This window comes from Marmota monax, unplaced genomic scaffold (genome assembly GCF_021218885.2).
Source record: "Marmota monax isolate L192 unplaced genomic scaffold, Marmota_monax_Labrador192_F-V1.1 WCK01_AAM20220418_F8-fsc00148, whole genome shotgun sequence".
Lineage (NCBI taxonomy): Eukaryota > Metazoa > Chordata > Mammalia > Rodentia > Sciuridae > Marmota > Marmota monax.
In genome coordinates, this window is record NW_026693034.1 from 2,349,371 (window position 1) to 2,363,179 (window position 13,809).

Sequence of the window (13,809 nt, forward strand, 5' to 3'; positions counted from 1 at the left end):
GGCTCCGCAAAGTTCGAGGCCGTGATTTTCGGTTGGCAACAACGGCCCCGCCCCACCAGTCCTCCGCGCGGCAGCCCGTGCTCCTGCCCTGCAGCGCTGACCTCTGGGCCACAGATGTGACCCTGGACATGGACACAGCCTCCTGTCTCCCGGCCTTGGCCTGACATCTGTAAAGCGGGGACAGCAACCGCACCTACCTGCAAGGGACTAAAAGGCCATTGCCGTGACCGCGTCAGTACCCGGCAGGCTGGCGACTCTCATCAGAGCCGAGACGGCTCGCCTCCCTGCTCCTCGTCGCCTTCCAGGACAGCACTCGCAGGAACAGCTTGAAGAACGCGGGGAAGACCAAGTCATAGCGGGCAAGCGATGGCCAAAGAGCAGCAACCCAGGAACCGCCTCAGACGACGCCACACCTCCCTCAACTCCTTTGGACTCCAGTCATTTATGCCCAACTCCGCATCCGCGCCCAAGACAGGGCACTGCGCATGCTCGCTTAGGGCCAGGCGCGCGCACGCTCACTGACCCATGTTGCCCACCCCGCGCAACCTTCCCTGTCTCTGAACCTGCACAGGCTCCCTAACCCAGTCATTTGGTCACCGAGTTTACGTCTTTTTTCATTGAGAAAGAAATTGAAATCTTTTATTTCCAAAATGAACCATCCAGATCACAGTATGGCTGTAAAGAAGGTAAAGCATCCTCATGCCTCTTTTTTTTTTTTTTTTTAATGAGGAATATGTTTTGTACATACAGACATTGCCCAGCACTTAAGGACACACCAGACAGCTTTCAAAACAAACAACAAATAAAAAAATCAACCTTAATTTTATTTATGTTTATTTATGGTTCTGAAGATCGAATCCAGTGCCTCACAGTGCTCTACCACTGAGCCCCAACCCCAGCCCAGGCATTATTTTTAAGTTTTAGGTGGACACAACATGTTGTTTTTATGTGGTGCTGAGGATTGAACCCAGTGCCTCACGCTAGGCGAGCGCTCTACCACTGAGCCACAACCCCAGGCCTCCCCTCCACCGCCCCCGCATCTTTAACAAGTGATAACATCCTATGATATTTGTCTTGGCATGACTTTTGGCAAAATACCTTTGATATCCTTCTTTGCTTGTTCTTTTAGGTTAGCTTCGCTATTTGCAAGTTACAGGAAGCAGTCTAAGAGACTTGGTATTTCATTATATCTTCATATTAGCTGCGAAAAACTTTTCATGAATCTTTGGTTTTTCCAAATTGATTCATACCTTCTTGTATTTCTCCATCTAGGACTTGATTTTCTTTGTTTCAAGTAAAATGATTTATTTTATTCAGGTAAAATTAATATCTTTGCATTTGGTATTTGCCACTGTTGTCTACTGTTTTGGCCAGGTGATTTTCCAGGAATTTGGAGAGTTGTTTTTCTGAGAATTCTTTAAAGTCCTGAGATCTTCAGGTCTCAGACCATAAAGTAAATAAATCACATTGTTAGTTTTAGGATACACAAATTTCCTTATGACAAACCCATATTATGCTAGAAACCTTATTAAGTGAGTAAATAGGTTTTATCTTTTCATTCTATTTTGCAACAGAGTCAAGTGCAGTGTTGGGGTTGACTAAAAACTTATATCCTTTCAGTGCTTGAGGTGAAATTAGAACAGAGATTCGGAGCGCCGTATTTTAATATTTGTTATAGCTTGAATATGAGGTGTCCCCCAAAGCTCATGAGACCAAGTAATAATGTTTACAGGTGAAATGATTGGACTGTGAGAGCTGCAATCTAAGCAGTGCTGCTGTTTAATCAGTGGATTAACTAACTTGATGGATTAATAATTTGAAAGGACTACTGTACTGTGTGTTAAGTGTAGGCAGATGAGGTGTGGCTAAAGAAAATAGGTCACTGGGGTCACCTGCCTTTGGGTTTGATATTTTGTCCCTAGTGCCTTAGCCCATTCTCTCTGCTTCCTGGATGCCATGTTCTGAGCACCAGGCCCTACTGCCATGGTGCCTCACTTGGGCCCAGAGTAATGGGCCTGGGAGATCAAGGGTTAAGACCTCTGAAATCAGGAACCCCAAATGAAGCTTCCACTTCTAAATTGTGCTTGTCAGTGATTTGGGTAACAGCAATGAAAAGCTGACTAACAGTATTATATTTTAAAAATCCTAGTTATTTAAAAGGATTAGTGTTATGTTGCAACTTGCTCTTAAATTGCAAGTATAAAAGCAGGCATTATTTAAACCTGCAGGAAAAACATGTAAAGAACCTACAGCAAGATTAACTGGGCAAGGTGGTGCACACCTATAATACCAGTGACTAGGGAGGCTGAACCAGTAGGAGCTGAAGTTTGAGGCCAGCCTCAGCAACTCAGCAAGACCCTGTCTCCAAAGTAAAACTTAAAAAAAATCAAGGATTTTTTTACATCAGTGATAAAGCAGGGGTTCAATCCCCAATACTTGAAGAAGAAAATATATAGATCATACTATAAAAGGGTTACCTCAGACAGATTGGGGAACCCATCCTAGGTAGAGTTCAGGTTCCCTGGAAAATTCTACCTCTGACTAGTAGTGGGAAAAATAACAGAAAAACTCTTCTTGAAGCCCCAATTCTATCACCATTGAACCTCAGTGGTCATTTGGGAAGGCACTTTCTCCTCATCTACTCTCTAACAAGGATTCTGAGCAGAACTGACCAATGTCATCAACTGGACAGGAGGGGTTCCTGCCAGGATCAGGTACTAGCCAGCTTTCAGGGGTGCTGTCTCTAATGAGAACATGGGGCCTTGGAGGTGACTAATGTATGCCAAACTTGGTTTTGTGAGCTTCACCAACAAGGGCCCCTTTAAACCTTACAGAAATCCTAAGGCAGTAATTTTTCCATGAATCAGGGGAACAAGGCTGATATTAGATTCCTTGTCCGGGGAGTAGCAAGTGCATTTACACAAGTCTGACCCTAAAGCTCATGCTTTTCTTAGAGTTTCCATAAGGCACTGTGGTTTCTATCAAACTATTTCTCTACCTGCTCTCTTGGCCAGAGTGTGAGGCAGCAGGAAACTTGATTCAAACTCTCTGACTGAACTGGACAGGAGTGGATTGGTGCCTGTGAATTTACATAGTCATCACTTCACACACACATGGACTGGGAGTGTAGATCAGTGGTAGAGCACTTGCTTAGCATGGGACAAGGCCCTGTGTTCAATCCCCAGCACTACAAAAAAAGAAAGAAACACACACACACACCCCTCAATGAAAACCATTAATTAGGGGCTGGGGTTATGGCTCAGCGGTACAGCATGCGCCTCTTACATGTGAGACCCTGGGTTCGATCCTCAGCACCACATAAAATAAATAAACAAAATAAAGATATTGTGTCCATGTATAACTAAAAAATATTAAAAAAGAAAACCATTAATTACCTGATAATCTTTCTTCAAGAAGTGAAATTAACTATGAAACAGTGCTTCATAAGGGGAGTCAGACAAGGCAAGGCCTTTGTTTCTAACACAGGAGGACTTGGCCGAGTCCTGCACTCTAGTTCAGGCACCCTCCTTTAATTAGAAGTCATCCTGGTTCACCATGAAATGGTGGTGATGTCTTAGCCAAATTTATTTTTACATGGGAATAATGACTACGGGTGGCTTGACATGATGAGGTTCCAGTTCTTGTTCTGTGCATGGTGCTCTACTGAGAGTGACCCCAGCTTGTCTGTGCAAAGACAGGTATGAGCCCCACTCAGCCTACCCCCTCCCGAGTCTGGGCAGCAGGGGGTCTGCTGGACCTGCATTAAGTGCTCTCCATAGAACCCCTGCTTCCTGCTGATGGTACAGTATGTGATGGGGACCATCACCATCTTACTGTAGAGGTGATGATAGTAATGATAGTAAAGGATGCAGTTATAGTGCTGGTGTGAGTTTTTGTGAATGGGACAGTTTGTTCAGAGGATGCACATTAAAAGTCAGTTTCCAGGTAAGCTCTGTACCCCTTGTCAGGAAGGTTTTTCTCCTCTCCTTTAGCCTTGAATTTCCCTCTCCCCTAAAATTAACTGCCCTTTTACCCTTTCTTGTTCATTTGGGCCATTCTTCCCTAAGGATACCAAGTATGGAGATTTATTTACAACAATGTGAATGTGACACAATAGGATATTCCATGAAACTACTCACATATTCTACAATGAAAATAATTCTCATTAACTCTATTTTCATCCCAGTTTGCTCTCAATAAAATGGCTTATGGCCAGAACTCTTTTCTGAATATTTGCTGCCCTCTAACTTACTACTTCTGGATGAAGCTCTCCTCTTATACAATCATATTTTTCCCTGTCAAGTTCATGGTCAAGCAAGTTTTTTAGAACCACAGGGGATTAAGAAATATACTAGCTTCAGGGCAGCTTCTTACACAGCACACAGTTGAGTTTAGATTTGGGCAGAGGATGAAGCAAAGGTTTTATTGCAAACAAGTGGAAGCAGCCAAGTTAGGAGCAGGCATTATAGGGACAAACTAGGAGATAGGTCAGGGATCAGACACCTGGTCTCCTGGTTCCTGATGTTGATATGTTAGTAATGTTTGTTACACAGTTAGTACAGATGTGAAATAAGTGGCAAAGACCATGGTGTGAGTTAAGTTTAAGGCCCCATTCTCCAAGTGTGCTTTGCTCTAGCTGCATTATCAGCTCAAGTCCTTGTTATAAAGCAGACCTCTGGGCCTGACCCAGGGCATAGGAAATAATTTTTGAAGTCAGGGTTAGTAAAGTCTGGGGATCAAAGTTGAAAATGATGATTCAGTGCTGGTGTCAAGAATGAAGGATCAGATAAGGCTGGGTTAGTAGGTTGGTCTAAAGCCCTAGTTAGGACTGACTCAGGGTATAACTCATCTTCACATCTAGAGAACTGTGTCCATCAAGTAAAACAACCTCTCTTCTTCCTTCCAGACCACTGGCAGAGACACATTTTGAGCAAGACATCTATGGAGACACAGGCAGGCATTAGGAGGGGAGAGAGGAGCCTCCCATACAGATAATCCAGAAGAACCTAGACTCTTCTAGGAGGATTTGCATAGTTACCATGTTGTACTCATGGCATCTAGGGTTCTTTCTGTTCCATTTTCCCCAATCACCCTCTAAATTTTAGAGTGTTGAATAAAAACTGTCTCTAAGGTAAATGATTTGGTCCCATATTTTAAATATTTAGTTGTCATAGTCTAGGATGTTCTGAATGGGCATGCAGGGACTCTGGGAGGGAATTACTTTTAAACATAAAATTGGAGCCATAGGATTGTCATAGAGAGTTTGCCTACATATCATATATTTTGTTGGTTTATTTTGACCATGTTGGCCAAAGAATTATTACTGTATTTATTTGAAATAGTTTTGAGATAGTCAGTATTTTGAAAACTTGCTATTTCTAATTAGTTATCTGTTGAGTCTTATAATTGATATATGTACATAAATATTTTCCATTTAAGAGAGGGTTTTATCTTTTTATCTATTTTATTTATATATCTATTATTTTTATAGCTCAGTGGTAGCACTGCCAAATTTTGTTAATATGGAATTTTCATTTGATGTTTAGTTTTCATTATTGAGTTGTTGACACTGAACTGCCATGTGCCTTGACCTGTTGTCATTTTAAAGTGGGTGTGTATTTTAGATGTGCTACATGCTTTTGAAAAGCACAGCATAGTGCATTCTTGGGCAAACTTAATAAACATCTTCTCACATTTGAGACCATGTGATCATATCAGTCTAGACGGCTTCTTTGCTGTCAAATGCTACTGTTTTTAAAGGGGTTCTAGTTACCTGACCCAATTATTACCTCTGAAAAAGAATACTCGATTGCTTTTCATATAGGAAAACAAAAGAAATGGTGGCAGACCTTAAGCTAGAGACTAGAAGCAGGAAACAGAGAGGACCTTGAGGGAGACAACCCATTTCAGAGACCCCCTCAGGGCTTACAGAAGCACATTACCAGCTAGATGCAAACAAGATGCTTATATCACTTTATAGGGATCCATCACTGATTTCCTCAAGGAAATGCTATACAAAATGGACAGAGGAAAAGTCTCTAACTCTTGGCAACATGCTAAGTTTAACTTTCTTTTCATTACATACATATTAATTTACTATTTGCAGTGCTTCAAATGGGACCCAGCTAGACCAATACTATACCACAGGGCATACCTCCAGCCCAACATTTTAAAAAATCTGTACAATGAAGCTAACAGTGTCCATAAAAATTGTCAAGTAAATGTGCTAGTAAATAATAATGTACAAGGATAATATCACTATGACTTTAACATAAAAATACACTTTCACAAAAATACCTAAATAATAAAACCATTTATAGAATAACTGCTTCTACTTCAGAAGGGTTTTAGAAGAAAAATAAAATGTAAAATAAGATCAACAAGCATGCCAAAAGGGACATGCTCTTTCTTAACATAGGACAAAATAAAGCCCCACATAGTCCAACAGGTTTTCATGAGAGAATGTCTGTATGGTGTTGGGCAAGTCAGGGAGCCTTTCTGTGATTTGCTTTTCTTGTTTGAACTCAGAGACCCACAGTTGCAGGTCCTAAGTAGTTGATGATGTTCTCAACCACTCTAGGCTCAGTATCTGCCAGTGGACACCTGAATGGGTGTGTCAAACCTCTGAACCCACTCCAGTATTTTCTTGAGCCAAAGCACACCTGCACTCAGCACCTGATGCAGGTTTGTCATAAACTGTGAATACATTGGTCCTTGTCCAAAAGCTGAAATGGGACCAACATTGAATGAGTCAGCAGGGAACCAAGATGGGGTGACAGATCGGGGAAAGGAATGGGAATAGAAACCAGGATCTGGAATGATGGTTTCCAGATCTATGTTCTTATCTGGGAGGGAGTACAGAAGGGCCACCTTGGGAGGAAGCTGCAGAGGAGGTAAATTCGGGGACCCCAGTAGCAGACTCATGCTTTAGCTTCAGTTCTCCCTTATTGCTCTGTGACCAGGGCAACTTTGTGAGCCTAGTTTTCTTTTCAAACAAAAGAGGACTAAGTTTGAAATCAAGTTCCATATGTCTCCCAGCATCCTTTCTAAACAAGGATTAACAGAGTTAGGATGACAAAGGAGAGAGATTTATACAAGGACCAGCTCCATAATCACAGAGCAAGCAAAGAGGGTGAATTTTCAACTGATATACAATGAATGCACAATGGCTGTATATTTACATCTATACATCAGCACATGCAGTACTTCATTCCTTCTTTAAACTGATAATATTCCTTCATATGGATAAAACACATTTTGTTTACAAATGTGTATATAGATTCTTCTTGGAGTACCTCCTTTCAGTTCTTTGGGTATACACACTGATGTGGATTGCTGGATCGCAGGGGGAATATGTGTTTAGCTGGGCAAGGAGCCAATAAATTGTTTTCCACCATTTTACATTCCCACCAGTGATGGTAACGGAGTTAAAGATTCTCCACATCTTTGCCAACATTTGGTACCTACCTCTTTTGTCTTAGCCATCAAAGATGTGATGGACTTTCTGAAGGTGTTTTGGGTTTGTATCCTGCATCAACTTTGTCTCCTCCTCATAGGGAAGTTGTCACTCTGACATACCAAATCAATTCATGATTGTTTTTACATTAACATTGATGAAACTTTTCATTTTTCTAACATATAATCCATTTTCCAAACAAGTTGGTATATAGTCCCTTTTATTCACAGGCTTGAACTTTATTTTATAACATAATGTACATCCCTGTGCACAGTTCTGGTGGTCAGATGTAAATGGACTGGCACTTACTTTTATAGTATTTCATAGCACTTAGTTTATCTATTTCTCTTACTTACAATTGTAACATTGTATCTGTTCATACCTCTACATTTTGCTGTTAGTATTTACATTCCAGGAGATTTTTCATTTCACTTTGCCAAATTCCCTCCAAAGGAACCCACTGAGAAGATCATAATGCTATAGTCTGTATCTCTTGAACAAAACTAATGTTTCTCCAACTGAATTCACATAGATTTGTAAAAAGGATCTAAGCTTCTGAACTTCTGTTATTAGCCTCCTAAATCTGGATTAAAAACTTGATCAGACTTTCCTCATGGGGGAAAAGGATAGATTTTTGTTAGGTTTAAATAAAAATCAAACAATGGGGAATTAGATCAGTTAGAACATATTGTCTCTGCAGAATGTTGTCTTATTGCCATGTAGTCATCTGCTTTTCCTAACTATAGCACCCTTACCAATTTCCAAAAGGAGCAGCGGATTAAGCCCACCACTCCATCCAAATGCTTTGTAAAGCAGAAACCAGGGGTGATAACATGTCACTTTTTAGCCTAAAGAGTATTTCCACACCTGGAAAAACTCATCCTGAACAAGACAGAGCACACACGCATAGTTGCATACATGAAGTCCCAGCAGCTCACCCCCCCCCCCAAAAAAAAAATACAAGGTAAAAACAGAACCATTTCTACCATCACATTTTGGCCACTAGCATCATAAAATATTATTTTGCCTATATTTGCCCATGAGAAGAAATATCTTCTAGCCAATATCATAAAGATAGTTTGGGCTGAGTGAGAGGTAACAGTTCTAAAATACAGCAATTGTAAATCCAAAACTATTTCACTGATTTCCAGTAATGATTTAAAATCAGGATGCACTAGGGACAGTAGTTTGGATCTGCAGTGTCACCTAAGACCCATGCATTGGAGGCCTAGTAACCAGCTTGTAGTGTTATTGGGAGGTGGTGGACTCTTTAGAAGATGGGGGTGTAAATTAGGAGGTAGTCAAGTCAATGGGGGTGTGCCCTTGAGGAGATATTGGAACATGGGCCCCTTCCTGTTTCTCTCTTTCCTTCTTGACTGCCATGAGGTGAGCAGACCTCCTATACTTCATGCTCCAAATCTGAGATTCTGGGTACCTACAGGCCCTAAGCAACAGGACAAGCAACCATGGTCTTGGAACCTCTGAGATTGTGAGTCAAAGTGAACTTTTCCTTCTTTTAAGAGGATTATTTGGGTATTTTGTCACAGAAAACTGACCAATACACTAGGTTATATCATGAAACCATCTAAGACATCTCAGTGGCTCCAAATGAGAAAGTTGTCCTTGTGCACACTGTATGTCCTCAGTGGATGTGCAAGCACCCTGTCATTGGGTCCTTGAGGCACCCAGGCTGGTGAAATGGCCACCATCTCCAACCTAGGTAGTTGCTACACCAGAGAAATGAGGGATTTCTGTGCATCTTATATTAGAAATACTCTGCACTAAAGTTAATGAAGGTGATATTGACTGTACAGCTGGGAAATACAGACTGCTAGAGCACACACAGGTGTGGAGCATACTTGGGTGGAGACTTTGGGATTTTCCTCTATATCCTAGCCCATGTCTTTATACATGCAATCATGTCAATCATTGAATTCTCCATGACTTTACCATGATCTAAAATATTAACAAAGTCTTGAATTAAACTGCAGACCAACCATATACACCATCAGGCCAGGTAGTCTGACACTGTGAGCCCTGCTGTAGAAATCTTACTAACCCAGTAATAAGTATTGGTTCATCCCAATGAGTGGGCACTTAACGTATCCTGATTTCTTGGCATTCCCAGCTCATCTGTGTCATTCAACTCATTCAGCAAAAAATGGTCCATGTCCAGCACTGCTACTGGAAGTATCTGGGTGGCCGACAACATCATGTCCAACTCTTACTAAAGTTGAACATGGCCTTGCTGAAGGAGTGAAAGTGACAATGGTGACAGAGAGAGCACATGTCCAACCTCCAGGGAACACTTCTCTGTGTGCTTTTCTGCCTTAGGTCATGAACAAAAGCCATACTTGGATGTCTAGGAAGCAAGGGAAGAGGGGTAAAGCCAGAATTTACCTGGACCTTGCTCTCACCTCCCACTGTGCGCTCACCACATTCAGACCCAGACTGTGAGCCTCTGCATGTCTCATCTCTCTCAGATTCTCTGCACCATGACCTCTAGCTACCATGTTTCCTTAGACACCAACTCTGTCCTTTCTGCTCAAAGAAACTGCTGGCTCCCCCATGTCCCCTCTGTGTCTTGAAATTACCCATCTGGACAGTGAGCTCAACTGGCTTTTCTCTCAGGAATCTAAACTGTTAAAGACTGATATTGAGAAACTGATGTGACTCCATTTTTGAGAAACCAGCTTCTACCTCAAGGCCTATCCTAAGGAAGGGGGCATGACCCTTGTCCTTGGAAAAACCCACAGAGCACTCCTAGGCACATACCCACCCTGCTGAGTTGTTTGTCTGTAAATAACAGGAGAGATCTGTGGTGCCAGGTGTCCCTGACTCAGTTAGACTAGGTGAGGACCCATAGCAACACCCTAGCAACCACCAATCAGCATGAGACAGGGAAAATACCTGGGATGCCAGATGACCCCCCCCAGTAGTTTATGATAACATGTTGGGAAACCATGTAGTTTAGCACGTACCCCCATCATGGCCTAAAACAATCAATTCAAAGGAATCCCCCTCTTGTACTAACCCATCACCCCTACCCAACTTGATCCCGCCAGTGAATGTGCTAATCAATGTTAAAAGTTGTTGTTTGATTTTCCCACGGTATGGAATGATTTGCTGTGTGATGTTGTGATGCACAGAGTATCCCCCCCCCCAAAACCTATAAAATCTCACCAATCAGAGGACCAGGACTCATTCCCTGGGACCCCTGCATTGGGAACGGTTGTGAGTCCAGGCTGGAGCTCACAATAAAGACTCTTATGTGACTGCATCGGACTCAGCTCCTGGAGGTCTACTGGGGTCCCACGAATCTGGCATTACATCTGGGGGCTCGTCCAGGATCCCCCAGACCTCAGGACCCCCGAACCTGAGAGTCTAACACTGGTGAGTCTTGTTATTCGTGTGTCAGTTGTCTGCTTTGTTCTGATTATGGCCCATAGAATCTGAATTCTGGGCTGGCAACTGGCCTTGTCATAGGCAAGGGCTCCTGGGAAACGTTCCAGACCCCAATCTGAGGGGGATACTCCCCCAATCTGGGGTCATCAGAGGGGGGATACTTCCCCAATCTGTTTGTCTGAGGGGAAGGCTGCAGTTGGCTTGGGGCCAGCACCCCACTTCTGTTTTTGTCGATCTGGGGTCATCAGACCCAATCTAAGGGGGATACTCCCCCAATCTGGGGTTGACAGACCCAATCTGAGGGGGACACCTACTTCCATTTTTGTCTGCAATATGAAAAGAGAATCTGTGTTTTGGTTTTTTGTCTGTGTCTCAGTTAAGTGTGATGGCATTGTTTTACTTTGGACAGATGCAGTATCCCAAGTTCTGATCTGCCTTAGATGTGTGGAAGTAACTTGAGCTAAATTTTAGCCTGAAAATATCCCTGGTATGCTTCTCCTGCTTCCCTGAAAGGGACCAAAAGTCAATAGAACTGCCAGATTTTCTGTTCTCACCTCTTACACCCCTTTGAGCTGTGTTTTAAAGAACTTTGATAAGCTTTACCCCCCCTTTGTTAAACAGGATTATGGAAGCAATGTTTTCTTTTCTTCCCCTAGTTGGCTTGAGTGTACCCACTGCATAGGGAAATGCCTGCTGGGGATATAAGAACTTTGGTATCTCCCTTTTTCTTTTTCTCAAAACCCTGTCCTCATTATCAAATTGACATTAATTGGCTTCGAGGACAGGAACTGAACTTTCAGTTACAAATTTTGACACTCCAGAGGGGACTCTAGAGGAACCCCCGCCCCACTTTCTTGGGGAAGCCTAGCACTCCAAACAACTGCATGCAGAGGATTAAAATGAACTTTTTGAGAGCTGACTACTGGAATGTTAGGAGATATGGAGCATGCCTGGTACCTGGGGTCACACCGAACCAGAGGAGCTAATCCTGTAAGTAAAAGGAGGGACTGAGGGACTCCCAGCAGCTGCCAAAGCCCCTTTTGCTTCGGGGAACTCCTGCCTTCCTTCCCTGCACTGTAAGGATTACTCTACCTCTGTCTACTTGAAAAAAAAATAAGGACACTGAATGCAGTCATGTGTTGATATTAGGTTGTTTCTAGGGAATGATCTTGGCTGAATGTGTGTCTAAAAGATGACGTTTTATTGTAACAATCTGGTATCTGAATGGGTTTTTGAAGCATTGCACAATCTTGAAGTTAAAAGTTAGGTTTAGGTAATTATTTAGTTTATGATTTCAGATAATTCATGCCAGAGAACTTAAATACTTAGGATGGAAAACTAAAGAACTCTACTTCCAAATTGGCAAGTAACTCCCAATCATTCAGTTTTTTCACCAATTTTTGAATTGGGTAGCCTGGGAAGATTTCACTGGGTGTACCAGTGCATTATTAATTTGGGCAAGGATAGTAAATCATGGTATGGTATCTGTTCCCCTCAGTGTTTAGGGAAGGAAAGTGTTGGATTGGGGGTTGGTCTGGCATATTGGAATGAAACTGAATAGCAACAGTCTTGGGAATTTTTAAAGCTTAATTTTGGATATAGATGGTAGTATGGGGTTCTCTTTTGTAACTTAATACTACTATAGGAACTTCAGAGTGAAGGAAGTGGCTTAATGATCCTGAAGGGATTTCTTCGGATGGTAGTTTTTATATTATCAAGTAAGATCCTATTTTCAGTTTTGTGTGAGCAAGTTTTTCTAGTGTAGGAAAAAATTTTCCTTTGGCAAAACAAGATGTAAAGGTATGAAATTTTGTGAATTGTATCTTAAACTTGTATCATAATTTTCAACATCCAAAACCTGAAAATTATGACTTAAGGTTAAAATGCCTTAGGCATGAGGTTTCTGCTGAGAATAGCAGTTTTCCCTGCTCCTTCCAGACCTCAGCCAGGACTTACGTTGAGTTGAAATGCAAATTGAAGAAGCCTACGAGCTCAGTAGGAGACTGATCTGAGGCTCAAGGAAAAAAAAAAGTAAAGGTGTCTTTTTACCTGAACTCAAACTAGACTAAACCAAAAAAGTAAATTGTATGGTACTTTCTAATTACTGGCCGGTCATTTTTTTCTAGGACTCTTGCTTTTTCTTAGATTCTGTATTTTTTGAGCTCATGATTTTGATCCTACAGATCTAGGTTAATGTTTTTCTGATCAGTTCTATTTTTGATCAACTGTGGAGTTTTTAAACATTGCAATGGAGATTTCATCTGCGAAAAGCTACAAGGCCTTTACTATTGTATTATGTGTGCACACTTGTGTTATGTGTTGTATGTCTGTATGTGCGTATGTCCATATATCATGCACATGACATGAAAATTGGCAGATATATGAGGAGTGCTCATGAAATTTTAAAACATGGATCCAAATATCTTTGATTCACATGATTTAAATGGTTCAATTTAAATTGGGTAAACAGATGAAAATAATAATGTCTATAAAATTAAGCTTACAAGTTTTCCTAGGTGTTCAAAAAAAAATGTTGATGTCTATGAAATGCCTGATATGCTCTGGTTCTAGGACTTTTCTTCAACAAGGAAGAAATGGCTAACACTGTTCAATACACTTGTCTGATATTTTGATAAAATAAGTAAAGTATATTTGACATGGGATTACTCATTTATGAGTACTTTTGTTAGATATCTGATTGATTAACAAGGTTAAAATGCTAAATGTTAAATATACCATTGAGTACTCTTAACTCCTTGAATTGCACTGGGTAACATTATTGATGTTTTTGTAAGTTGGTAAATGAAGAAAAAAGGTATAAAGTTGCTTTGTCATCCCTGATACTTAGACATTGTGTTTTCATGAAATGGTAAACAGATGTGAGTCTAGATACAAGGGTTTATAAAAGATTGCTTTATATAAAGGCCCCAAAGTTTCAACTGTTTCAA